This window comes from Ictidomys tridecemlineatus, chromosome 8, assembly GCF_052094955.1.
Source record: "Ictidomys tridecemlineatus isolate mIctTri1 chromosome 8, mIctTri1.hap1, whole genome shotgun sequence".
Lineage (NCBI taxonomy): Eukaryota > Metazoa > Chordata > Mammalia > Rodentia > Sciuridae > Ictidomys > Ictidomys tridecemlineatus.
The window spans coordinates 126,897,317-126,906,866 of NC_135484.1; the positions used below are offsets into that span (position 1 = coordinate 126,897,317).

Below are 9,550 nucleotides of genomic sequence, written 5' to 3' on the forward strand. Positions count from 1 at the left end.
GCCTGTTTGGGTGCCTCAGTGGCCCCGTCCCTCGGCTAAATTGGCAGCAGCCCATGACCTAGTTAAAGAACAACTTGACTTGGGCCACATTCAACATTCTACTTCTCCATGGAATACTCCCATATTTGTCATTAAGAAAAAATCAAGGAAGTGGCGCCTACTGCATGATTTACGAGCAGTTAATGCTCAAATGCAACTTATGGGGCCCATTCAAAGAGGGCTGCCGCTGCTTTCCTCTGTTCCTCAGGGCTGGCATATCATTGCTATTGACATTAAAGACTGTTTCTTTTCTATTCCTTTGCATCCTAAAGACTCACAGCGGTTTGGCTTCACCCTTCCCTCGTGTAATCACGAGGAACCAGATCAAAGGTTTGAGTGGGTTGTTTTACCACAGGGAATGTCTAACAGTCCTACGATTTGTCAGATGTATGTAGGGGAGGCACTCGCACCTCTCAGACAAAAATATCCTTCCATCAAGATTATTCATTATATGGATGATGTATTATTGGCAGCCAAATTAGAGCAGTCAGTTAATGAGGCCTATAAAGACTTGGTGAAGTTGTTAGCTCACTTTGGATTACATATTGCACATGAAAAGGTTCAAACAGGGGATTCTATTAAATATTTGGGAGCGACGATTGGATATGACATGTTAAAACCACAAAAAGTTACTATAAGAACTCAAGATCTCCAAACTCTAAATGATTTTCAAAAACTGTTGGGAGATATTAATTGGATAAGAGGTTATTCCTAATATTGTGCTCCAGCCTTTGTATGCTATTCTTAAGGGTGATCCAGATCTTACTTCCCCTCGTACCCTCACTAAAGAGGCCACAGCGGCCCTTATAAAAGTAGAAGAAGCTATACAACATGCTACTCTATGCAGGCTCCAGAGTGACAAACCTTTCCAGTTATGTGTGCTTGCCACTATGCGGCAGCCTACTGGAGTACTGTGGCAAGATGGGCCTTTACTATGGATCCACCCACATGTATCCCCAGGAAAATCTTTAGAATACTATCCTGATGCTGTTGCAGCATTAGCACTTAGAGGGATTCAACAGAGCATTCAATTTTTCGGACAAGCACTTTCTTCTCTTATCATACCCTATTCTAAAGTTCAAATTAATGTTTTGTGTGCTACTCTAGACAACTGGGCCATTCTGTGTTGCTCGTTTCAAGGGGATATTGATAATCATTACCCTTCTCATCCATTACTCCATTTTGTTAAAGAACATCCCATCATTTTCCCTAAAGTAACTTCACCCACCCCAATTCTGGGGGCTGTTAACATTTTTACTGATGGCTCTAAGTCTGGAATGGGAGCTTATGTGATTAATGACTCTCCCCCTGTCCAACATCAATTTGCTCCTGAAAATCCACAATGGGTAAAACTACAAATTGTCATTAAAGTTTTTAAACAGTGTTCTTTTCCTTTCAATCTCATTTCGGACTCCATCTATGTGGTGCAGGCGCTCAAAATTCTGGAGGCTGTAGGAGCTATTAGTGACACCCATAATGTGTCTGCTTACTTTAATCAGCTTCAACAGCTTATCCGTAGCCGTACTGCCCCTTTCTATCCAATGCACATTCGGGCTCACACCTCTCTTCCTGGCCCGTTATCACAGGGTAATGCCTGTGCTGACTCGGCAACTAGAAGCCAGTTGGTATGCTTGGCCTCCTCCTTAAAAGAAGCTAAATTGTTTCATCACAACTTTCATGTCAATGCTATGACACTGTGCAGACGTTTTTCCATCTCAAGAGCAGATGCTCGTCAGATAGTATTACAATGTCCCCATTGTGTCACATTTCTTCATCCTCCTACTTATGGTGTAAACCCACGAGGATTGAAGCCATTGGTTGTCTGGCAAATGGACGTAACTCACGTGCCTGACTTTGGTAACCTCAAATATGCACATGTTTCTATTGACACTTACTCTGGAATTATTCATGCTTCTGCTTTATCAGGAGAAAAGGCACGTAATGTCATTACTCATTGCTTAGAGGCATGGGCAGCATGGGGTGCACCTGCATCCCTTAAGACTGATAATGGACCTGCTTATACAGGCAGACAGTTTACATCTTTTTGTTCTACTATGGGAGTACAACTTGCTCATGGGTTGCCTTACAATCCTCAAGGGCAAGGCATTGTTGAACGTGCCCACCACACCTTAAAAAAAACCTTAGAAAAACAAAAAGGGGGAATAGGAGTTGACCACACTCCTAAAGAACGCCTGTCCTTAGCTCTTTTTATCATTAATTTTTTGAATTTGGATATTCATGGCCGCTCTGCGGCCGATAGACATGTGTCCACTCAGCCCTCTGTGACTGGCTATGTTAAGTGGAAGGATGTTCTTACGGGCCAATGGAACGGCCCTGACCCCGTGCTGACATGGGCACGAGGATCTGTATGTGTTTTTCCCCAGGATCGCACGGAGCCGCTGTGGATCCCTGAACGCCTGACAAGAAGAGTCTCGAGATCTACTAACCAGCAGCAGGAGGTGCCACAACAGTCCCATGATGAGAAGCTTCATTCTGATGAGTGCTCTGGCTCTGATGCTGGTGCCAACGGTACAGATGACACCAATGCAGTGGTGGGCAGTGGCACAGGCATGGCCAATGCCAATGCCAGTTCATAGTAATTCTAGTGTCCTCCCCACTCTTTTTTCTACTTCATGTGAGATGTCTGCTCCTTGTACCTCTCCTAGAGGGGACATGGAAAATATTTTTAATCAGTCTCAAGTTAATCTCACAGGAGTTTTTTGTTTCAGCCTTGGGAACACTAATTGTATTAGCCTTAAGACCAAAAATCTGACTAACTGGGAGGACCCATTGCGGTCCAGTCGAGTCTCAGGGAGCATTCTCAGTGCTGTATTGAGCCAAGTAGTTTCAGGGAAACAATCAGGCTCAGGGACCCCCGCAAATAGCTCTGTTTTAAACATAACTACTTTAGCTATTATCTCCGAGGTACTAATACCAATGCCTCCTTCTTCTAATAGTACTTGCAATGCCACTCATTTCAAGGCCTCTCCTCACTGTACCCCTAATTTTCGTTTTCCTCCAACATTTATGCCTTGTCAGGATCATTCTTGGGAGAAACATCAAGTTGCTAAAGGTTTCTCCTTTTCCCCCCTCTTAAGAGATATGTTTATAACTTTAACAACAATGCCAACTCCTCTACAGGAACAGGTTGGTCCTGGTTTCAATGGCTCATTTCCAATGAGAAGGGGGCTTCAGCCGATATTTCTGCATTGGCTCAATTACTAGGAGCCAAAAGTTGGCTGGCTAATGTTTCTGGCACTACTAAGGAGAGTGAACGAGGTAATAGGCTTACATCTGTTTCGTTCAACTCTCTGTTACATTATGCCACATTGCCTCCTGCAATGGTCTGTATCCAATCCCCGTTCCTGTTCCTTTTAGCTAATGACACCTCATCGGGGATGCTGGATTGTTCTATTATTACCTGTTTCTTATCTGAGTGTTGGAATGGTTCTTGGACTGTAGCAGTGATTATGAAAATTCCAACTTTTGTCCCAATCCCAGTCACTGCGGATCCAGATAAATTTCCTATTGTAGAGCTACTTAGAGTCCGCAGAGATTTTGGAATCACAGCAGCTATAGTGACAGCCGTGGCGGCATCTGCTGCTGCAGCAGTTACGGCCGGAGTAGCCATGGCCAGTCAAGTATAAACTGCTGCCACCATTAATCAAGTTGTTCAACAAACCTCCAGTATACTTGAATCGCAAAATGTGATTAATCAACATATTTTGTCAGGGATTTTAGCTACCAACCAAAGAATAGATTTTCTTCAAGCTCAGATAGAGGAATTGGCTGACCTAGTACTTTTAGGCTGCATTGACCAACGTGCACATTTATGTATAACCTCTGTCAGATTTAATGATTCCAGGAATGCTTCCCACATCATTGGTGGATATCTGGCCAGGAATTGGTCCATGGAAGCGGAAGACATGATCCAGTCTCAACTAACCCAGATAGCTGTCTTGAATAGTACCCGTGTCGATCCCGTGACTCTGGGTCAATTCACCAATTGGATATCTTCTGCTTTTTCCTTTTTTAAGGAGTGGGTGGGAGTAGGCATTTTTGGTGCACTGTGTTGTTTTGGTATGTTCTTCTGTTTGTGGTTTCTCTGTCGCCTTAAAGCTCATAGTGCTCAAGATAAGGCTATGATCATACAAGCTCTTGCTGCTTTAGAAACTGGCAACTCGCCACAGGTCTGGCTTGCGCATCTTAAGCAATAAACTTTTGACATGGTCATTGCACCCCAAGTTATTATAACATTGCACTGGGATTGACATGTCTTTCCTCGTTATTCTCTTAGTGTCAGAAAGCCCTTGCACTCTGCCGGTCTTGCTACCATTGCACGCAGATGGGTTTCTACACTAGTGCCTTTGACATGGTCGTTGCACCCCAAGTTATTATAACATTGCACTGGGTTCAACATGTCCTTCTTTTGTCATCCTTTTAGTGCTGGAAAGCCCTTGCACTCTGCAGGTCTTGTTGCCATTGCACGCAGAAGGGTTTCCACACTGGTCTTTATCTATCACTTTAAAGTCCGTGCCTTTCTTTCAGGGTGCTGCCAACTTGTTTGTAGTTGTACTTCTAGACAGCCACAGTTCAACCTCAGCTATTTCCTCTTACTCACCATCGTCACGATACAGGATGCGAGGCAAGGCACTGCACTTGAGTGATCCATTGAGAAGAGGGACCTCAAGGGGAGCATGTCCTATTGCATGCGGGTTTGACGTGTCTCCGCCCCGCCCCACGAAAAAAGGCGTCGGCTGATATGGTGTCAGATCTGGGGAAGGTGCCCCCTGGGGCTGGGCCATACTATGCAGCCACTTCTGCACAGTGGGATAGGACCTCTACTTTCGCCTGTATTGTCTTAGTGAAACAAAAAGGGGGAGCTGTGGTGAGCCGTTCCCGCGGACTGTGGTCGCCATTACATGATGGCGCTGGCTCTGCTGTGGTCTGTGAAGGACAACTCCATATCAGAGAGAGTTGGCGTATTGTCAACTCCTTATCAGAGAAAGTTGGCGTGTTGTTTTCTAGCACCCTGTGAGAAGGGTCCACGTGGCAGCTTCACATTGGGGTTCGCGGTGCTTTATTAAGGCTGGGAGGGGCATCCGATTATTCCGGAGATTAGAAGAATTATTAGAAGAATGTCAAGGGCCTGAATAAACTGCTGAAAGAAGATTCCTGAGTCGCGTCTTCCTTGCGGGCAAGGGGGTCGTGACACATATTACCAAAAGTTCTCTATAGGTTTAATGCCATGCCAATCAAAATCCCAACGGCATTTCTTGTAGAAATAGATAAAGCAATCATGAAATTCATATGGAAAAATAAAAGACCCAGAATAGCAAAAGCAATTCTAAGCAGGAAGTGTGAATCACGTGGTATAGCGATACCAAATTTCAAACTATATTACAGAGCAACAGTGACAAAAACAGCATGGTACTGGTACGAAAACAGGTGGGTGGACCAATGGTATAGAATAGAGGACACAGAAACTAATCCACAAAGCTACAACTATCTTATATTTGATAAAGGGGCTAAAAGCATGCAATGGAGGAAGGATAGCATCTTCAACAAATGGTGTTTGGAAAACTGGAAATCCATATGCAACAAAATGAAACTGAATCCCCTCCTCTCACCATGCACAAAAGTTAACTCAAAATGGATTAAGGACCTGGATATCAAATCAGAGACTCTGCATATGATAGAATAAAAAGTTGGTTCCGATCTACATATTGTGGGGTCAGGCTCCAAATTCCTTAACAGGACACCCATAGCATAAGAGTTAATAGCAAGAATCAACAAATGGGACTTACTTAAACTAAAAAGTTTTTTCACAGCAAGAAAAACAATAAGAGAGGCAAATAGGGAGCCTACATCATGGGAACAAATTTTTACCCCTCACACTTCAGACAGAGCCCTAATATCCAGAGTATACAAAGAACTCAAAAGATTAGACAATAAGACAACAAATAACCCAATCAACAAATGGGCCAAGGACCTGAACAGACACTTCTCAGAGGAGGATATACAATCAATCAACAAGTACATGAAAAAATGCTCACCATCTCTAGGAGTCAGAGAAATGCAAATCAAAACCACCCTAAGATACCATCTCACTCCAGTAAGATTGGCAGCCACTATGAAGTCAAACAACAACAAGTGCTGGTGAGGATGTGGAGAAAAGGGTACACTTGTACATTGCTGGTTGGATTGCAAATTGGTGCGACCAATTTGGAAAGCAGTATGGAGATTTCTTCGAAAGCTGAGAATGGAACCACCATTTGACCCAGCTATTCCCCTTCTTGGACTATTCCCTGAAGACCTTAAAAGAGCATACTACAGGGATACTGCCAAATCGATGTTCATGGCAGCACAATTCACAATAGCTAGACTGTGGAACCAACCCAGATGCCCTTCAATAGATGAATGGATAAAAAAAATGTAAGAATATGTGTTTAAAAACTCTATTAAAAGTATCATTTGGCCAAGATGGGTAGAGGCTATAAGCAGGATTACAATGAGAGTAACATGTCTGAATTTATTTTATTGCATTGATAGAAGTAAAGTGAAAAAACTGAAAATTATGTATGTATGTAATTGTGGGTTTTGTATGAATATCGATATGTATAAACATCTTTTCAATACATTTTATGTATATTACATATATACATATTACATATACATAAAATTATGTATAATTATGTATATGTCAGTATATCTAGGGCTTTCTTCATATTCTTTTTTATTATAGTGTTCCCCTCTCCCTATCTCTTGAGTGATCCCTCAAGGACTTCATGTTGTATTTGATGTCTCTCCCCTACCACTCCCTTGATTTTGTTTTTACTGATTTCAGCTAAATATCACTTTTATATGATAAGTGAAATTACTATAAGTTATGGCTTTTGACAATTATTTTACATATTTTATTTCCATGATTACTTTTCACAATAAATCAATCACAGGGTATAAAATTATTATTGAAGAATTTCAAGGCCTGAAAATTTTTTTTTTCACATCCATGTAGAAAGTGTCTATTTGTCCTAAACAAAAGATATGATTATGGTATTTAGATATGTTCATTGAATTGGTGAATATATTTTAAACTTTTGCATTCATAAATATTTGGAGTTTTTAAAAGCTGCTCTTTAGCATCCTGAAAGGTAAAAATTCTATGTAGGTTTTAATGCATATTGAGGCAGCTCTTTCATTCATTTGATGTGCTGTTGTAATGATAATCCCCACTCCCTCCTTTCAGACTTAAACATTTTTTTATTCAACATTCCCTTCCCTAGTACCACAAACAAAAAAGAAAAAAAGAAAAAGAAAAACGAGGGTTGTTTTGAATGTGTGTGCTGCATGAATCTGTATCCTCAATAAGCTGATGGAATAAATGAATTAACTAATTCCTAAAGGAAACATGCTTCTGATATTATGTGTCCACATTATTAAACAGTTGGGTATAAATAATAATATTATGACTTTATTAACTAAGTGTTTACTGTTTTACAATAAAAAGAATCTTTATAGTCTTCATAACCCAAAAGTCATTCATATAAAGAAAATCATCAAAAAAGAATTCCCAACTCAAAGTTTATGCTTGAAGACCAGAAATACTATGTATGCATAATTTGTTATATTAAATATTTATTTTATTGATTTTTTCCATTTAATTTGAATGATTCTTTATAAGCTATTAATGAATTTAATGTATTTTTACCCTTTGGCATTTTCTTTTTTTCTTTCTTTTTTTTTTTTTTTTTGTTTTGTCCTTCTGTGGAAGATTTTATCTCAGGTTCTAATAGTTCTTTATCAAGGAAAACCTTTGTTTCCAGAGTAAGCCCCAGGTGCCTCTCTGTAGAGGGTCTTTAACAACATCTTCTGCAACTTTTGAAGGACACTGCACCAAAATTTATTCTGTGAGTCACTGTAATTTGTCTGAGTGAGGATTTCAAAGAGTTATTCTATAAATTTCGATGTTGTCATTAGTGACCAACACATTATACTCTCTTTAATTCTTGTAATGCTTTCCTTCTTGTCTGAACAAGGTAATGGGCATGACCAATAGCAGTGCCAAAGAAGACTTCGTTATGATGGGTTTCTCAGACCAGCCCCAGCTGGAAAAGATACTCTTTGTGGCTGTTTTGATATCCTACCTTCTTACCTTGGTGGGAAATACACTACTTATTCTGGTCTCTTCCATAGACCCTAAACTCAAAATACCCATGTACATTTTCCTTACTCACCTCTCCCTAGTGGACATCTATTTTACCACCAGTATTGTCCTTCAGCTGCTGTAGAACCTCAAAGGACGAGCCAAGACCATCACATCCCTGGGTTGTGCCATCCAGCTCTATGTCTCCCTGGCATTGGGATCCACTGAATGTGTTCTCCTGGCTGGGATGGCTTTTGACCACTATGCTGCAGTGTGCAGACCTCTCCACTATACAGCTGTAATGAACCCACGTTTGTGCCAGGTTCTGGCAGGGGTCGAATGGCTGAGTGGAGCAGGAAATGATCTCATCCAGGGCACTGTCACCCTCTGGCTACCTCGCTGTGGACACCAGCGGCTTCATCATTTCTTCTGTGAAGTCCCCTCCATGATTAAGCTTGCATGCGTGGACATTCATGCAAATGAGATCCAGCTCTTCGTTGCTTCATTGGTCTTGCTCCTTTTGCCCTTGGCACTGATATTCATATCCTATGGACACATAGCCAAGGCAGTTATAATCATCAAATCAGTGCAGCCTGGCACAAAACTCTGGGGACATATGGATCCCACTTGACAGTAGTATCCCTCTTCTATGGGAGCATCACAGCCAACTACATCCAGCCCAACAGCTCCTATGCTCACACTTAGGGAAAATTCATCTCCCTCTTCTACACGGTCATCATCCTGACCCTCAATCCTCTCATTTACACCTTGAGGAATAAAGAAGTTAAAGGTGCACTGGGAAGAATATGCCACAGAGACCTACGTGTGTAAAAAATGAAACAAAATACAGACTGGTCAATTTTTCATCACAAGTCTCTTAAATATCATCTCATATAATCCTTCACCAGCCTAAAAGCACAGCTGGAACCTCTACAGTTTGCATGATTGTATTTCACATGGCTTTACAACTATCTGTCCTCTCCAATCTTTTCTCAGGCTTCTTTTGGGCACTTTGATAGGCATTATTTTCTTACACTCTTTGATGTCCATTTTCCTAAAAATTTCCATTTCTAACCGTTTCTTACTTCATTTCTTGTTTTGTCACTCCCTGCCTTCCTTTTTATTCCACCTTTTATTCCTTCTTTATATCCCAATTTTTTTTTCAGTTTCTTGTAGTACTGGAACGCAGGACCTTGTTCATGCCAGGTAAACACTCTTACCATTGAGCTACATCCTCAGCCCTTTGTATTTTATTTTGAAACACGGTCTGTTTAAGTTGCCCAGATGGGCCTTGAACTTGTGACCCTTCTGCATCCACTTCTCAAGTAACTTTGAGTATAGGTGTGCAGCTCTGTGCCCAGATTT

At 41.2% G+C, this 9,550-nt stretch overlaps 1 pseudogene; it reads left to right on the top strand.

The window, feature by feature from the left end:
• The first annotated feature begins 8,087 nt into the window (after positions 1–8,087).
• Positions 8,088–9,016, top strand: LOC106145421 (olfactory receptor 2G3-like; annotated as a pseudogene).
• Positions 9,017–9,550: the final 534 nt, after the last annotated feature.